The 19,018-nt window shown below is 37.9% G+C and overlaps 1 long non-coding RNA gene across 5 annotated transcripts in view; it reads left to right on the top strand.

Annotated features, from left to right (window-relative positions):
* The window catches only part of LOC137861242 (uncharacterized), an 81,169-nt gene that overhangs the window by 49,290 nt on the left and 12,861 nt on the right, over positions 1-19,018 (top strand). For all 5 annotated transcript variants that reach the window (XR_011099483.1, XR_011099484.1, XR_011099482.1 and 2 more), the window contains one exon: positions 11,426-11,556. This is a non-coding gene — a long non-coding RNA (uncharacterized lncRNA). The remainder of the gene's footprint in view (positions 1-11,425; positions 11,557-19,018) is intronic.

The raw sequence follows: 19,018 nt of genomic DNA, 5'->3' as shown, positions 1-19,018 counted from the left end.
GCAGTAGACTGCAGTATACTGCAGGTCTCAGTATAGACTCCTAGTCTCAATATCTTTACACTGGGGTTATTGATGGGCTGAAGTTGCTATGAAGTCTTAAAATGTTTATTTTCTTGTTGGTACTGTGTCTGTAATTTAAGATGTAGTTGTCACTTTAGTAATGTCACTGTGTACTTGCTTAACAGTGTTCATATGCTTTTTTTTTTTTTTTTTTTCTTTTTTTGTCTTCAGGTTACAATTTGTGAGTACTTTATATCTTAGGAAATCACAATGTCTGATTTGAAAGATAATTTCTTTCTGAGAAATAGAAACAGACTCAAATCCAGCATTGTGGAACACATGGGTTTGTGCTCTCGGTCACTTTAATGGATCACTTTGTGGAAGCTGCATTTAGCCTGCACTCTTCTCAAGAGATTTAGTTTTCAAAACGCGTGTATAAACATGAGGAGACATTAAGCTAAATCATGGAGTTATTTTAAAGCTAAATTCCCCGTTAACAAGGTTTTTCATTATTTGCTTTTACAGATAGCACTTTGCTCTCAGTAAATGTATGTGTGCATTTTTGCAAGAAGGCTTTCAGAATTGTTTTATATAGCATTATTCTTGTTGTCTAACAATAATTATTCACAGTCCTCTATCACAAGTCATCAGTCAAGTAAAAGAGTTCCAAAGTGTTCCTTCACTTTAAAGAATTGTGTTTGGATATTCTTATTTTAAGTAGTTTTAGCTTTGGATTCATCAGATTTATGTGTAAATGTAGTGGGAATGCATGTTTTTGAAAAGCCGGTTAACAGGCCTGTTACTTTTGCCAAAACCACTTTCAGAGTTATATGCTCTGGAGACATAAATGATTACCACAAATAGTTAGTAAGAAACAGCTCATTATTTGTATTAATTTTAAGTCTCTCAGAATTTGGAGCAGTGGAGGTTAGTAAATGTATAGGCTGAATAATGTTACCAATATTACACATGATTTTTGCAGGCACTGCAAGTTGTCTTATGGTAAACCTTCTGAAATGCAAAAAATATTTAAATTATTGTCATGATGAATTCTGCCCTTGAATGACTTAATATAATAAAAATTTTAAAAATCTACTAATAAATGTGAAAGGCAGCAGTTGTGCCATGAAATGATTTTAGATATGTTTAAAATACGTGGTTAGCAAATGACTTGATAAGAATTTGGTATTTCACATGGAGTTTCTCTTGGAAGTATTAGTTGCTTTTGAGAGTGCCAGCAGAGAAATTAAATGTCTGCACTACATGGAGTAAAAAATTTTTGGTGTGGAAGGAAATGTTACTGGATTACTTCTCTTATGAAAAGAATTTGGACTTTAGCATTAAAACTCTGAGGAAAAATATATACTTGGGGTATAGAACTGGTAATTAATGGTTGCCTGTAACACAGACTGTTCAATCTGTGTAATTATAGCAAATCAGACAGAAACATTATTATCAGCTGTTAAATGCTATTGTACTACTACTTGATTTCTTTGTTTCCACTTGAGGTGAGATGTGACACCTTAGTTGAATGCATCTTGAGGTTGGTGTCAAATCGTAATGCATATACAAGTGTGTCTTCCTCTCACCACATCTTGGAGAACATTTTTAAAGTAGCTGACACCATCTTCATGATTGAAAAAATATGCAGTCCCTGTGCCATTCGATGTGTGAACCAACGTTAGTGAGTTACAAGTTAAGGTCACTGGTGATCAATGCCCTTATGACACCATCATTGTTTAGACTTGTCCTCTGTGTTTGTTAGCAGCTTTGGTATTACTGAATGCCAAATATTCATGGTTATATGGATGTGAAGATGGATCCTCATGAGGAGAAATGAGGTGAGTCCTTCATAGGCTCTTGAGGATGCTTGTGGCCTGTGTATTACTAAAGGACTATGTTATACACAGTCCCCTTGCCTTTCGTCCTGGTTAGTCTGTGAGACAGCAAAGGCAAGGGATAGAAGGAGAAGGAACTTGGGCTGTGGTGTTGCAAGTGATGAAAAATAGTACAGATGTGCAGAAGTCACCTTATCTCAAGGACACTGCACATAAGGGACTCAAATTTGATCCACAGATGATGATAGAGATTGGTATACTGGGTTAATATGATATAGATGCATACTATATATGCAATTATCATTTCTATCTTCAGTAGGAAAATATATTTTCCCTCTTTACATCTGTTGGCAATAATAAATATTACACTATCATTCAAGTCATGATTTTTATGTTAAGACTACCCACAAAATAGACTCCAAACTGACAATTTTTTTTTTTTGTGTGTGTGTGTGTGAAGCACATTTATTGTGAAAGCTCACGTGAACATTTGCAATTGCTGTCTTGCAATGTGTTAACTTCTTCCTTGAGGATGTTTGCCAAATTGCATGCTATATGTTATTTTAGTCTACTACTGGATTTACCCATAATATCAAAGTCCTTATGTATTTAAATTATAACATCTAATAACTTTCAGGATCTTAATGTTTGCAGTGGTCAATTGCCATTGTAATAGTATTGAGCAGGATGACAACGTGAGGGTTTGCCTCTGGAATACACTGTGGTCCATTAGGTCAGAGCTGAAGGCTAGCTCCTGTTAGGAGTTCATGTTCTCTGTAGAAAGCTTGAAGTCTAACCTGCTTACGTGAATGTTTAATATGCAGAGAAAGAGTCAGGAGTGTGTGTTGAGCAAGGGATAAATTCATGACAAGATAAGCTTCAGAGAGCTAGTTTCTTCCATCAATAATCAGAACAAACGTTAGAGAAAAGGGAACCTCTTCACCTTCCTTAAGGCAGTTGGAAAAGAGATACTTATTCAATATCTGCCAAAAAAAAAAAAAAAGTGTACAAAAAAAGAGCTTTTTGTATTATTTTCTTCTTTTAACCAGTTCTTCAAAAACAGATAAGGACAAAAAGGAATTGAAATTGAAGTATGTCAGTAGAGTAATCATCCAGAAAGAAAAGAAAACCACATGTCTAGGTAGAAATATTCTTTGTAAGCTAATGATGAAAATCAAGGAATGGCCAGAGGAAATGCTGAAAGGATATGGGCCAAACCATATCACCATGGGTCTGGGTGTTGTTAGCAGTAAATAAAGATGAATATATGCATCCATCTGTCAGCTTCTTTCCATATTTTGGGGGGGGAGGGAGGGGGGAGTCTCACAGCAGCAGCTCCCAACTGCCAGTATTACATGGCAAAATCCTCTGAAATTACAGGAAAACCATATGTTGGTTGTGCTTTGTAAAGATAAGGTGGAAAATTTGGAGGAATAGGAGTGTGTCATCCTATTTTTGTGAGATCCCTCAAGACCTCTCACTTCAACTTGAATTTCAGACAGAAGATTGCATGCTTCTGCATTATAACACTTCAGAGTAGCCTTCCCTTCTCCAAAGAACTTCAGGGCCTTAGAGGGAAGCGGTTGTTTCTCTTTGAAATACTGCCAGTAGAGAAATGCTAGTGGTAGCCCTTCAAAGAGAGACACAAATTCTTCTTCAAGCATAGCTGTTTTATTCTTCAGCAATGAGAGAAAAGAGTACTTTGAAAATAGCTGAGATCACCTGCAGAGACGTTGCTTGCCAGGTTATAAATGGTATTTATTAGTTGTGGAGTGGCAAAGCGTGCAATAGAAATGCCTCCAAAAATCAGAGTCATGTTGTGCTAATTGCTGCTGGAATAGGCTCTAGTTCTGAGCTTTCTAGTGAGATTGTGTGTTTTTCTCTGTCCTGTGGGATATAGTTTGGGTACAATAGCTATCTATTCCTGACTTCTAGTACCTAGAAATGTAAATAGCATTGCCCGCGTATGTTCTCCTGGCAGAATTCAGTTTCTCTTATTGCATACTTGAATATGGGTATGGTTGTTTATTTAAACTCAAAATAGGCAGTGGAGCATCCTAAGATCCTGAACTATGAATGTATGTCTTTATCTTTCAAATGAATACTAAAAGAATGATAAAATATATTAATCTTAGCAAAAAAATAAAAAAAATAAAAAATCACCCTAGATTGTATGAATATTCTAAGTAGGATCTTTAAAGCATTTCTGTCATCTGAGGAGAATACTGGTTATTGAATACTGGTTACTAATGCAGATCTATTGAATGGTTTATATCTTGAAGCCAGAGGCTTTTTTTTTTTTTTTTTTTCTTCCTGAGAGAGACAGTAAAAATCTCCTACAGAATTTATAAAAAAAAAATATTTATTTTGCTCCTCTGTCTATTTCTAGAATAAGTATAAATCTGTCAGGCATAACGGGGAGTTGTTCCAGTTTGAGGACTTCTGAGTCCCAGATACACCCATTTCAATAGAAGAGATTTCCCAATACAGCCTTATCACAAGTTTACATACAATCAAGTGCTGTGAATGGCAGAGGGAAATGGGTGTAAAAGGAGTTATACCATGGTATTTTGGTGCTTCCTTTCAAACTGGATATACTCAGTGATGCGTTTTCCTTCGTTTCACATATTTCTCCTGACACATTACTACCAAGCTGCTATTAAACAAACTCATTGTGGGGAGATAACTTTTTCTCCTTATCACTTTGCTTAGTAGAAGACTGATGCTCAACTTCTAGTGCCTATTCCTTAAGATATGTCAACGGAAAGGGAAAGGTGAAACTTATCTATTCTGGACTACTCATCAAGGTATTACCATCTTTTTTGAAATCCCCTTCTTAATTTGGTTTGCTAGTGCTGAGCATGTATGGAAGTTGAGGCTCAGTGATTGCATAATCTCTGTAGGTCAGTGCAACAATTACTTTGCCCTCCTTGCTCTGGCAGTGGCTTTCTTGCTTCTGCTCTTCTACTCTTAGAGAGAAAACCCCTGAAGGAGCCATTAAACTTTACTTGTGGTGTTCTGCACAGAGTCCTCCTTGTTTTGTTTGTCTTTTGTTTGTATGTTTTAATTGTGGGAAGGGGGGAAAAAAGGCTAAAAGCATTAACATAAATATCATGCAGTAAAATTGAGGTCAGTAATCTTGATTTTATAATTTTGGATAAAAAATTTCTGTTGCTGAGCATAAAAACAACCACAGTGGAAATGACTCTGTTTTGTGTGTTCCCTTGTTTTCATCCAATTAAGAAAAATTGCTCTTTCCTTTCCTAGTTCTCTGAAATAAACTATGAAAACCATATTTGGTATTGCAACATGCAAAGAGATGATTAGCTATTTGGCTTGCTTGTTTAACATATCTTTCTGGGGACATAACAGGTAATTAAGAAGTAGTAGGATATTTGTGGAGATTATTTTCTCTGTACCAATGCTTGCCTAAAAACAAGTCTGCAAATATTTTGGTCCATTTGGAGAAGAATACAACTTCTCTTGCTCGCTGGATTTTTATTTACTTATTTTAGGTTAGGACAAGAACCAAGCTTGTAAATACGATTAAAATCTGATAGTTCAATTTTATTTTATTTAACATTTCAGGCAGATATCCAAAAGGGTATAATAACGTGTCTGTTTTTTCCTTGTCTGTGTAATTCTTCTTTGCAAGCTGTGTTGTGAAATGTGTTTTAAGCAGAACTCTCCTCAGAATTAATGGGGTAGTCTACTTAAAATCAATGACACATGATGGTCCTACACATTTGCATATCTTAATTATATAATTGAATTGTGTATCTTAATTATTACATGATTACATGCCTTAAATATGTAATTACAACTACTTATGCAAACTGCATGACCAAAAGCTTGAAATTAGAGTGTAATTACAGTACATATAGTAGTTGAACAAGTGATTTAGCTTTTTGTGTACTAAATATAACTTGGAAATAAATAATAAATTCCACACTTTGCATAATTATTCTCTCCAAAAATTGTACCAGGAAGCTGGTAACAGCATAGCCAACAAATGTTTCATTCCTCTTTACCTGAGACAAATGTCTAGCTTGACTTTTATACTGCATACCCTGCCAAAGCGAAAAAACAATACCATGAGACAATTAACCCCAAAAGTGTTACTTAAGTAGTTATGCAAATCAAAAAAATAAAATAAAATAGAATTCTACGTGATCTTCACCCATAGTATAAATTTCTTAATATCAGTTTTGTGAAACATATTTATTGGGCATGTATTCTGATTTTAAAAGAACGGGGTATATGGAATGACAGTAATGTCAAGTCAAGATGAGTTACCTCCTTTAAGCAGAGCTGAAATGTGTTGTGTAGATCCAGTAAGTCAATATTTACAACTATATATAATAGTGGCTAAGCTAAGGAAGACCACTTAAACACAGCTTTCATTGTACAGTCATAGCAAAATAATGTGACTTACCCACCCTTGATTATTCAGAAACACTGGTGATTGTGTCTGACAATTCCTTTAGGTAGCTAGTGACTGTGCATATTACCCAAATTATCATGGTGAATTAATAGACAACCTGGAAAAGAAGAAGAGTGGGTAGCAAGTGAAATCTGTCATTTGAAAACCCTTCACTTTCTGGAAGCAGTTTGTCTCCTTGTGTTCTGTTTCAGAAAAGTTTTTAAGCTGTAAGACACCCGTGGCATACTTTGTTCTCTCTCTCTTCCCACTCCGCCTTAAGATACTGGTGTGCCCACAGCTCCATGTTTGCAGAGAGTACACTACTGACTGGTATTTTTCCACCATGGACCACCAAGTTGGGGTTGTAGAAGCATGTCCAGGGATTTTGTAGAGGAAGCTAAGTCCACTCTATTCTGCCTGTCTGATCTATTGCAAGATGGATGGCTGATTCTTCAGCTTAGCTTTAAAGTATTTTAAGAACTTTACAAGTATTTTAAAATGGAAGGCACAGATGATGTTCTACAACTATTGCACCTGAAAGAAAAAGAGGTGTAGTATCTATGTTTTGCAGAGTTATCAACATTGCTGTTACTGGCAATTTTCTGGGGAGTAAACTTCTTTATAAGAGGTTTTCTGCAAATGTGGAGTGACTTCACTCTCCTACAAGCAATCTCAAGCAACTCAATTTTCCTGTACCACAATTTCTGATGTGCACAAAGATATGATATGCTTTTCTTTAACACAGAAGTATTGCAAGGGCAGTGGAGATTGCAAGACCTCAGTAGGGGCTGTGTGAATACCTTTTATAAGTAGGGATGAAATAGGGGAGATGGCTAAGGGCAAAACAAGTGTTCCTTCTCTTTCTTCACAAAATCGGAGGTGGCTGCTGTTCCTGTATGAAGCAGTAATAAGTTGTTGTATTCTCCCTTCAGGCAGCTGCCACCAGCCCTACCTCCTGCTGTTGACCCAGAGAGCAACTTGCAGTGAGGATAGGCCTTCCTAGGGAGAAAGCGAGAGGTCTGGAGCCCCCAAATGGCAAAAATCAGTTTAACAAAAAAAGACCAAGATTGGTCATTTATTCACCAGGGCCATCGCTTTGCTGCAAAGAAAAGGTCAGCAGGAAAATAGTGCCTGCTGTGCTTTAGATCTGAAATGTTCCTTCGTTTCTCAGCCCTGTGTGAGTGGATCTATTTGTGTCTGCTGTCCTCTGATAGTGAGAATTGTATGGTAAGGGTTATATAACACGTTTCCTGTTTTTATCCAAAGTGAGGTTGGTAACTGAGTAGCAAAGTGTAGAGGACTCCAAATCCCATGTCTTCAGAATGTGTTAGGGGTACGTTTCAGATATCATGGCAATACTGGTGAAGTTACATAGCGTAATGATTACAGAACCGACAGTGCCATTTTCAATAAGATGATTGCTTAACTTCTAATGGAGCTGCACATTAAAAAAGCTTTGGGTTGAAGATCTCTCCCCCTCCCCTCCCCCCCTTTCTTTTTTTCCTCCCTCACTGATGACCTGAGAATATCTGTGTGCAGAGATTTCTGACTGGTGTAGGAGTGGTTTCAAAGAGCATCATTTGTAGTTCATTGGTGACCATGGAACAGTAAGCAAGGGACTTATGAAAGAGCTTGTAACTGGCTTCAGCCAGCATTTCAGTGAGGTGTATTATGCCATAATTTTAGAGATGGGAAACCAGAAGATATGACAGAGAAGATGTCAGAAGCATCTTGGGGAGTTAAGAATATGAATTCATTGGACTTACTGAATTTTCCATTGGGGAAATTTGTGCTTTTCCATTTGGAAAAGAGATTTTCCTCAAGTATCATAATGAGCCACTGGAAAAAGCTAGGACTAAAAGATTTTCAAGCTTCACAGGAGAAGTGCTGATGGTGAAGCTTACATAGCTACTGCAAGCACCATGGGGCTTGTCACCACTCAGGATGCGCCTCAGGAACTTGTGCATGCCAGTTTATGAAACATATAACACTTCATATTCTTGTAACGTCCACTGAGTTTATCCTAGAACTCATCACATGTTTGAAACTAATATGTATTTGCATACTTCTTTATTGAGAAGCTCTAAGAAAGATGTCTAGCTATTATTAAAAACTATGCTTGTTTAGAGTACGTAAAAGTAAGGCCATTTTAATTCTTTTTTTTTTTTTTTTTTCTCTTTTAAATACTCTTAGTGATTAATGAAACCCAGATTGACTAATCACCCCCCAAACTTTAAAGCAAAAATATCCTATGTGGATTAATAGCCACCTATGAGATTTTTCTGACATACTGGAAATTTCTGCAGGAAAGCCAGGGGCTCACAGAAGGATGTCGGGATTAAAAAGGAAACTGTTCTATGATTATATGGACTCTTCTCAATCTTGCACCTTCCGTGGCTTGTTCTACTTCATTCTTATCCCATGTTCCACAAGCACTTGTGCATGAGAGTTATCAGATTACTGCTTAATGACAAACATGGCCCAGAAGTATTTTTCTCAGTCTATAGTATTTGTTTAAACAGCCCCATGGTGATAGGATTATAGAATATCCCACGTTAGAAGGGACCTACAAGGATCATCGAGTCCAACTCCTAAGAGGATATTTAAATCCTCTTTGCCTATCAATATTATTACATTTACAAATAAAAGTTGAACACTTTGTGGGTAATATGGCGTAGGACTCTGTTGTGCAGGTTCCCAAGATGGTTTCTGTACCTGATGCATAAAGACCTGCTCAGCTGCTTTAGGTTTGTAAAAGAATCTCTCCTTCATTTACACTGTAGCTTTGTAGGAAACCACAGAGTACTTTCCCATCCTCAGCAAAGCTGGTTTGTGACTAAGATTATGAAATATGAAAAGCTTATTGATAGAAGTTAAGAAATAAATAAAAATAAGAGCAGTGAAGGCAAAAAGCAAGACTTGCAAAATGTTGTTGCCACATGCTAAGCTTTGTAGGAGGTATCTGAGTGGATTAAGACACTTATAATTGCTTGATACTGGAAATCTCCATCTCAGGTTAAAAAAAAAGAAAAGAAGATTTGGAAATTTTTATAACATTGAATTTCTCTATTAATTAGGACATGAGCCATGTAGTCCAGTAGTTAAAGCCAACGGCTTGGCAATAAGAAGACCGTGGTGTTCTAATTATGCTGTTTGGATAATTTTCCATTGTCTTTGTTATTTGTTTATTTTGTTCACATGTGTATGGTGCATGCTTTAAAACGTGAAAAGCAAATTTAAAAGTTTGATCTACCTAAAATTTGCCATACCAACTCTAGGTGGAGAGAGCTTATTTAAATTTTATTCTTCTAATTTTTCATTCTCCCTTTTTTCCTCACCTGTTCAGGTGTTCCAATAATAGTGCAGATTTGGAGATCTCTGTTCTTAATGTACTAAACAGAGCTGATCTCCCTCTCTGTGAAGGAACAAATGCTTTTGGCTCTCGTGGTGCTATATTTCACAGAATCACACAGAATCACGGAATTGTAGGGGCTGGAAAGGACCTTGAAAGATCATGTCCAACCCCCCTGCCAAAGCAGGTTCCTTACAGCAGGCTACCCAGGCAGGTGTCCAGACGGGCCTTGAATATCTGCAGAGAAGGAGACTCCACAGCCTCCCTGGGCAGCCTGTTTCAGCACTCTGTCACCCTCATCATGAAGAAGTTCTTTCACATGTTGGTGCGGAACTTCCTGTGCTCAATTTTGTGGCCATTACCCCTTGTCCTGTCCCCACAAACCACTGAAAAGATGTTGGCCAAATCCCTCTGTCCCCCACACCTCAGGTATTTGGACACATTGATGAGATCCCCTGTCAGTCTTCTTTTCTCCAGGCTGAACAGACCCAGGTCTCTCAGCCTTTCCTCATAGGAAAGATGCTCCAGGCCCTATATTATCTTTGTGGCCCTCTGCTGGACTCTTTCCAGGAGATCCCTGTCTTTCTTGTACCGGGGAGCCCAGAACTGGACACAGTACTCCAGGTGAGGCCTGACCAGGGCAGAGTAGAGGGGGTGGATCACCTCCCTTGACCTGCTGGCCACACTCCTTTTAATGCACGCCAGGATCCCATTGGCCCTCTTGGCCACAAGGGCACACTGCTGGCTCATGGTCAACCTGTCATCCACCAGGACCCCCAGGTCCTTCTCCTCAGAGCTCCTCTCCAGCAGGTTTCCCCCAGCCTCTACTGATATGTGTGGTTGTTCCTTCCCAGGTGCAGGACTCAACACTTGCTCTTATTAAATCTCATTTGGTTTCTTCTTGCCCATCTCTCCAGCCTGTCCAGGTCTCGCTGAATGGCAGCACAGCCTTCTGGCATGTCAGCCACTCCTCCCAGCTTTGTGTCATTGGCGCACTTGCTGAGGGCAGACACTATTCCTTCATCAAGGTCATCGATGAAGATGCTGAACAAGACTGGACCCAGGACTGACCCCTGGGGAACACTGCTAGTCACAGGTCTCCCGCTGGACTCTGCACCACCGATCACCACCCTCTGAGTTCGGACAGTCAGCCAGTTCTCAACCCACCTTGCTGTCCACTCCTCTATCCCACACTTCCTCAGCTTTGCTATCAGGATGTCATGGGAGACAGTATCAAAAGCCTTGATAAAGTCCAGGTAGATGCCATCCACTGCTCTCCCCTCATCTACCCAGCTGGTGATGCCATCATAGAAAGCAATGAGGTTGGTCGAGCACGACTTCCCCTTGGTGAATCCATGCTGACTACTCCTCATAACCTTCTTCTCTTCCAATTGCTTGGAGATGGCATGCAGAACAAGCTGTTCCAACACATTTCCAGGGGCAGAGGTGAGACTGACTGGCCTTGTAGTTTATTTCCCAATGGCCTGTTGCTAACAGAGTTCTTAGAGTCGTAGCCCCAAGAACATCACCTTATTGTTGCATCTTCTTCTTAGGATAAAATGTAGTTTACACTGCTGTCTTTCTACTGAGAGATAAATTGACATTAGAAAGCACAGAGTTACACTAGTATTATCCCAGTCACTATGGTCTTGAACCTTGCTTGATTTCTGCACTTGAACTTTTCGTTCTTCATCAAGAACAGGTAGTATTGGGGAAAGGGACTTGTCTTTTAACTGTTTTGAGAGAACATACTATTTGTGCAGACCCTTTATAGAAATTGAAATTAATAATCACTTCTGCTCTGGTTCACAGGAAAGGACTTTGAATTCAGTGGCACTTGAGTTTGCTTGTTTGGGGTGTTTTCACTGAATACAGCAGGAAGTGCAAACCAACAGTAGCTAGAATAAGACCAAAGTCATAATCGACCAAAGTCATTTAGAAGTGTAAGTACTATGCTTGACATCACTAATTGTGTAACAACATTAATTATTCTTATAATCAAATAATACAGGTCAAATAATAGGTCAGAGAACTGATATGTCCATAGATATTCTGTACAGTGTGCCATAGTTAGCTGGCTCCAAGAACACACAGTACTGTTCCAATTAATTGAGGGAATAGTTTGATACTTCACAGGTTGGAACAGCCAGATCATTCTAAAGCAGTGATTATCTTCACTGCTACAAAGTGTGTTTAATTTCAAACTTAATTGTATCCACATTTCCGTTTCTAATTAATCCAGATATAGAAATGCTACAGTAACCGAACAGCATGTTCTTTGAGGAAATATAAGATGGCACACTCCTACAGCACCAAAGTAATCCGATTAAAGAGATGTTTGTGTAACACAGGTCTTTAAAAGTTAACTAATTTATCATATGCTTACTATTCTTGTAATACTCTTTAATTCTAAAGATGGGATGAGAAATGTTCATCTTGCTGATTTTGTTTTTGAATTTCCACTGTCTCTAATTTGTCATGGAATTTTCAAAGGTGATTGAAAAGGTAGTCAGCTGCTTGGTAGCTTACATTTTTGAAAAAGGCAAGAATCCAATTTTCAGTATGAAATTTCCACCACTGGTGTCTTCATGAGAGATTAAATGCACTAATCTTATAGTTAACAAGGTGTGCCTCTGCAGTCTATAGCATGCATTTCTAAGAGGGTTCCTGCAGATGGCCAATATTCACAAAAAAGTCAGAATGGTCTGTAAGAGACTAGGGACAAGGTTTTTTTACCCATGATTTTGCGCATACTGAGCTGAAGGACTTCACATGCTCCGAGGTAATGCATAGGTTTCCATGTGTCTGAACTGCACTGAAAAAAAAACCACAGGATTTATGGGAGTGCTGTCTGTGATGATTGCTGTCAACAGGGCGTTGCTGTATTTGTTACCAATGTTACCTTGGAAAATTCAAAACCTGGCAGAAATGTGCAGTTTGAAATAGATCTGATATTTCTTTGTATCTAAAAGAAAGCCTTTTGTAACAAGCAAGCTGAGTTATTGTGTCACCCCACCACCTCTCCCCCATCTGGAAAAGCTGCATGCGCTGTCATTCTCATGGACAGTATTGTGATCGGTGCTTTGGGGGTTGATTTGGAAGTTCTGGCAATAAAGGCCCACCAGTGTTTGCTCAGGGGAGAGAAGTGGCAAAAACTGTAATGCTGACACTTCCTGTTAGTAATGCTAGTATGAAGTAAACCACGGTTAGATCATTAATAGGGGATTGAGCTTGGAGTCGAGTCTCATGGCTGGAACCTGTGTGATTTGAGGAGACTGTTCATAAACTCTCAAAGGGATCCTCAGTTACCACTTGATACAAACCTAACAAACAGATTTTTATTGCCCCGCCCCTTCTCAGCAGAAAAGAGCTTGTGTATTCCCTTCCCAGCTGAAAATCTCAGTCCTGATGACATCCAGATAGTGGGAGGAGGGGAAAAAAAAGTCAGAAATGGCTAGAGAGATTGGATGATGGACTGAAAGATCTGGAGACAGAACTATGACAGAAGAACTGATAAATGCAGTGAGGGATTTAATTTCATTTCATCCAATAAAACACCTTTTTGGGGAAAAAAGGCGCTTTAGTGCTTATTGAAATTACTGACATTGAAATTCTATGTCTGAAAAGCGTTTTGAGTTTTAGAGAAACCTGACATTTTCCTTTCAACGTGTAAACCAAACAACAAGCTGTTTAATAAGAAGAGAGCACCACCTTGTGTTAGAGTCTCTATGCCTTGTAACACCCTATGTGAACGTTTACCCGTAGAGTTCAATCAAAGAACAAATATTTACTTTTCTTATATAGCGTTCTTGTGCTTGTGCAGTAGAAAGCCGAGAGAGACAAAAGATGCAAGTGCAGAGGTTAAGAGCTGGATACCTGGACTGAGCTTCAGAATTCACACATCAGTGCATACACTGACAAAGTTTGGGTTGCTTTGTGAATTCAGATTCTTATACAAAGTTCAGATTTCTGGGATCTGATACTGTTCAGAAGAGCTTATTCATTAAGTAAAATTAAAGTATATGCAGTACGCACTTCGAAACGTAATTGAAGGTATGCACATCTCTGGTAAGCAGTAATGAGGCTGATGACTCTACTAAGAGACCGTTGTTTGCTGCATGTACTGAATAATATCTCCCATGGTGCAAATGTGTTGCCATGTCTTCATTAAATCAGACATTTAAGAAAGTATCTCAAATCTATCCATTATTATTAGGACGAATAACTCTTCAGATCCACAAATACTCATTTGAGAATTTTTTTTTTTTTAAATATATATATTTCTACTGATTTTTTTTTCTTTTCCGTGTACTTCATTACCTTATAGTTCAGGCGGTGTATTCTGGGAGGGCGTACGTCATAGACTGTAATTAATCTTTACTATGATTTTTTGCTTATTAAAAGTAAAACTTTAAAATATTTAAATGTACGGACTCTCACAAGGGTAGGATAAAGCTGATACGTTCTTGCCCATAATGCATTTAAAAAAAAAAAAGAAAAGAAAAGCTTTAAATGTGTCAGTACACCAGAGTTCTTTACTGAAGTATACAATCTTCTTTGGTGACCTTAAGAAAAATGGATTCAAAAGCAAAACAGCTAGGAATTGTATTTTCAGCATCTTTTAAAAATGGAAATTTCAGATGTATTTTGTTTGCTTAGATTGCAGGGGAAATAAAACCTGTTTTAATAGCTCTAACTTATTTGTTATCAGTATTGCAATAAACAAAAATACTTAATCTTTACTGATACAGGAATAATAGATATATTGCACATTATTTCAATCTTTAGAGAACAAGCCAGGGAAGCATTCCCAGCAATATTGTGTTAAGACATTACAGTGATGTACACATAACCTAGGAGAAATGTGTTGCTTGACCATGGATGTATTTCATTGTCCACATTCAGTTAATCAGTTTAAATATGGGTGATGTTTTTTGCATTGCTCTTTAAGCTCCACTGCCCCGATCCTTTGCTTGTGAAGGAGACAGGGAAGAGTCGAGGATCTCAACTATTTTCTTTTATACAAACCTAAGTTGATCATGTTTCATTTGCTGTAAAGTAGAATATTTTCACAGGCAAGTTATATCAGGGCTGTCATCTTTTTAAGATGATGCACATTTCAGCAGATTCATTTGCAGTTTTCTAAAGAAGACTTAATCTATAACTCGCATTTTGCATGGGTAATCTTTGCTTCTTGTAAAGTCCTTTTATAGATGGACCAGTGTTCTGATTAGGAGTTTTCTGAAAGGAACTTAGCTCTTCCAGCATGGAAATGAACCTGGAGAGAAATATCACCATATGATGGAGCCAGTGGAATATAAAGAATAAATCTCTGCATGTCTAAGTTGGTGTGTGAATGTCTGACTCTAAACTGAATTGGATTGTATGAGGGGAAGCAGAAAAACAAGGCAAAATCAGTCTCTGAAGTAAAAAGACTGAAAGAAGTGAAGAGGAATTTAATGTATTTGGATTAAACATATTTCATAATGAATGAAAAAAATAGATGTAGCATGAATGAAAAACAAAAATCTACTTCCATGAATTATGCTAGAGATTGCAATATTTAAGCTCTAACATACTTTTCAAATAATTTAAAACAGTGGGTAAGTTTCAGAATTAATTACGTGATCTCAGAGAAAGAGACATGATATTTATCATGGTCCCAGCAGTGAATACTGCATGCATACAGAGTCTGGGTCTGTATATAGTTATGCAACTCTTGCTTTGAGTATTTGCCCTGAACCATATAAACTAACCACAGTGGTTGTCAGGCTACATGTGTGTTCCCTGCTGTTCCCAGAATCCCAGCATGTGTTCCCAACATGTGTTTCCAGAATATCCCAGCTGTATACTATCAGTTCTGCTCTGAATCCTTTGTAATACATCAGATAAAGCCTGTTTTCCCACCATGGAGGCACGATAGATTGATGCTTTTGGCGAAAGGAGACAGAGATGCTGCAGGTTTGGCTGAGCATTCATAGTCAGTTGGAATGCCTGACTTTGTTATCATGGCTGCATCTTTAGAAGTGCAGGAAATTCAACTATTTTGTACAGCACAATATCTTGGACAAGTACGTTTGAATTTCCTGTGCAAAGATGTCATAGATGCCTATTTTCAGAGAAGTAATTGAAGCAGGTAGATAATGGCTTAGTAAGATTGTTTTAGATCAAAAAATTGTGAAGAGCTTAGCTGTAAGAAAACATTTCCATTCTCATATTTTAGAATCATTACAGATCAAAATTAGTTGGTTCCCATTACAAAAACATTCTCATTTTGCTTGTTTGCTCTAGTAATAAAGTACCTCTAGTGCTCTAGAGTTTGCTATGGCTGATAGAAAAAGATGAGAAAATATAAAAATAATCTTGAAATAAAGGGGATTTTTCTTACTTTCATGAACTGTTTACAGCTGTACACAGTAAGGGTTCAAAGAAGAGGAGAATAAAAATCCTACCATAATTATGTAATGTTCAGATGTTTATTAGGGTAATTTGAATACATTAGCTGAGACAGTATCCTGTTGGTAGGGAAACTAGAAGAGATAGATATAAAAGCTAATTCAATATATTAGCTTTGAAAGCTGTAAGAGGCCACTGTACAAGTGTGTATAGTTAAAAAAAAAAAAAAAAAAAAAAAAACATAAAAAAATAGTCCTTTGAACTTAAAAGTTAAAAACAAAAACCAGACAACTATACATGCATTAAAATCAAGATACTGTTTCTCCCAAGATGGCAATATAAATTACAGTGTTCTCCTATATGTCCTGATGTATCTAACCTGCAGTTCAGTATGAGAAATATGAATGGCGTGTTTGGAGGTGAATTTTTCATATTAGATCTGTTTGGATAATTGTTGAGAAGAAAAGTTTTGTCATTAGCTAAAGCTATCTCAGACTTCCTTTGGAAGAGGTGACTCAGGTCTAGGACAGCCTGAGTCCAAAGTACTGTGCAGCAAAGTGGCTGTGGTCTTTCCTTGGCGTGCAGGAGATGTAGATTTATTTTTTGTTTTCAGTGAGTGTGTGGTCTTCCAGCCTCTCTAGGGAATATCCTCTCTTACTTTTTCTCTTCTTGTCGTCCCCACCTGCTTTGCATGGAGAAAACTTTTTTTTTTTTTTTTAATAAAAATTGAAATTTAAGGAGGGAAAAATCCACTTCTCATGCAACTCTGCACAGGATATCTTCCACTACTCAACTTTGTCACAGATAAACCAAGAATGGAAGCAACGAGTAATGTCTTCCTTGTATGGGATTGTCTTGTCTCCTGTTTCTTGCAAAGACATGCAAAACAGCACAGGAAACATGGAGCTTATTCCCAGTGGTAATTGCTGTCTTTTTACAGTTGTCCCAGCATGTGTTCATGATATAGCACAGTTAGGGAGATATCTGGAATTGCTGGGATTTATTTCTGATCAAAGCTGCATGCAGAGCTTAGTGAGCAAAGATGAGAAACATTACATTGTCTGGTGAACAATAGCATGCTTGGAAAAGTATCCCTTGGGAAAACTTGCGCCAATGGAGCACGTTGCCCAGGCTGCTGCTCCAGCCTGGAGCGTTCGCCACGTGGAGATGTGAGGCTGGCTCTCTCTGCTAAACCACTCTGTGCAGGGAAGAGCTGCTTATGGCATCCCCAGGCTTCATTTACCTCGCAGGGCATGGAAGACCTTGGTCATGTTCTCCTCAGGTTCTTAGATATCACCCTTTGGCTGCACACCTTGGCAGGGAAGCAGGTGTCCTGCTCCTTGGTGTCAGGCTGGGGCTGGTCAAGTTGGCTATGATTGCACCACAGTTTTCTTCATCAGGAAAGCAGTTTAATTTTGTGCTCCTTATGCTCTCTGCTGCAGTCACTGTCGTGGGACTAATCTCACCTCTCCTGGCACTCAGAGGATGCATGAAAGATGACATTGAGCAGCAGGGATTTGGTCCCAAAGATTATCCATTCCAGGGGTTTTGTCCAACTGGCTCCTTCCTGGAAAGATAGCCTTCACTGTTTTAGCAGTACATATTTTCTTTAATGTTGTTGGCAGGTTCTCTCTGTTCCACAACCTGTTCTCTCTGTCTTTACCTTCCAGCCCTGGATGCATCTGGTCCTGTATTGGTTCATAGAGAGCAGGAGTAAACAGCACAAGCAATATTTCATTATGGAAGTGGTGAGGGTTCATTTTTGATACATATACCATAGCCTTCAGAGGAACAAACCTTGTTTGGATATGGAAAAAGTCAGTGTTACTCTGCACTGCAACAGCTCAATATACAAACGGTTTATTAATGCTGTTTAGTGTTCACAGTCCTTCCTGCATTTTAGCCTCTTGTCCTGCTGTGCCCAAGACTGTCAACAGTTAAACAACTCAGTGACCACCAACTTCCTTGCCTTTGTCAAAATTTGAGAGGTTCCCTTTTAAAAATGTATGTTTAACTGTTTACTTGCCTGGAAGGTGTAGGCTAAATCCTTAATTTCCTATTGTTCCTGATCCCATTTTTGATTCACAATTTCGTTTTGATGAATGTGCTTTTAGTCACTGTCTTACTTCATGGGCTAGATAAATTTTTTTTTGTGTATGATTTCAAGAGACACACAAGAAACAATAATTTGGAAATTCATTACAATGCCAGGGTTTATATGCTCTCATTAAGCATTAATTGGTAGTTGATGGCTATTGCTATTTTTAACACCATTAGTTCATAGCAATGTAATTAGTGATGCTAAGTACAGGATCCACATTAATAGCATTACTAATTGTAAATCTGGAGATAGAAACACAAGATGACTGGTTAATTTCTAGGCAATATCTCATGATAATTGGCTACAGGACATTTGTGCTGAAGTAGAAAGGTAAATAATTTAAAATCTTTTCTTGTAGTTTATGCTGTACTTTGCAACAGTAATATAGTCTGTTGCCAATGTTTTAGTTGTATGAAATACAATGCCATTAGCAACTCACAGCTTCTGCGGTTATTAATTTCCATGCTTCTGAATGCTTCCACATAAACTAGCAACCGTGAATTTAAAAAAAAAAAAAAAAAAGCAAAAAAAAAGCAATAAACCAACAAGTTCAAGGACGTTTTACAAAGCAGTGTCGAATAGGTAGAGAAGAGAGGAAATACAATTTAGGCATTTAATTATATAACACTTACGTGGCAGATGCATACTGAGGCATTATTATTTATTTTTTTTTCATGAGATTTATATTAGCCAGCAAAAAATTAGTTCTCTGTTTATTAATAACACAGTAAATGCAGTATTTAAATTCTACTGAGCTGGGTTTTAAACCATTTTTGCTTTAGAAACTGTCATAGGTCTTTAGATGTAAAAGTTCTTGTGTACAGATGTCCAAGTGCTTCTCAACACCTCTGTACAGGCTTTTATAGAGCCTATGTACCCAGTGTAACTGAGTACCTCCTAAATATTAA

The sequence above is a fragment of the Anas acuta genome, chromosome 9, assembly GCF_963932015.1.
Source record: "Anas acuta chromosome 9, bAnaAcu1.1, whole genome shotgun sequence".
In the NCBI taxonomy this organism is placed as follows: domain Eukaryota; kingdom Metazoa; phylum Chordata; class Aves; order Anseriformes; family Anatidae; genus Anas; species Anas acuta.
This window is presented reverse-complemented; position numbering and strand designations above follow the sequence as displayed.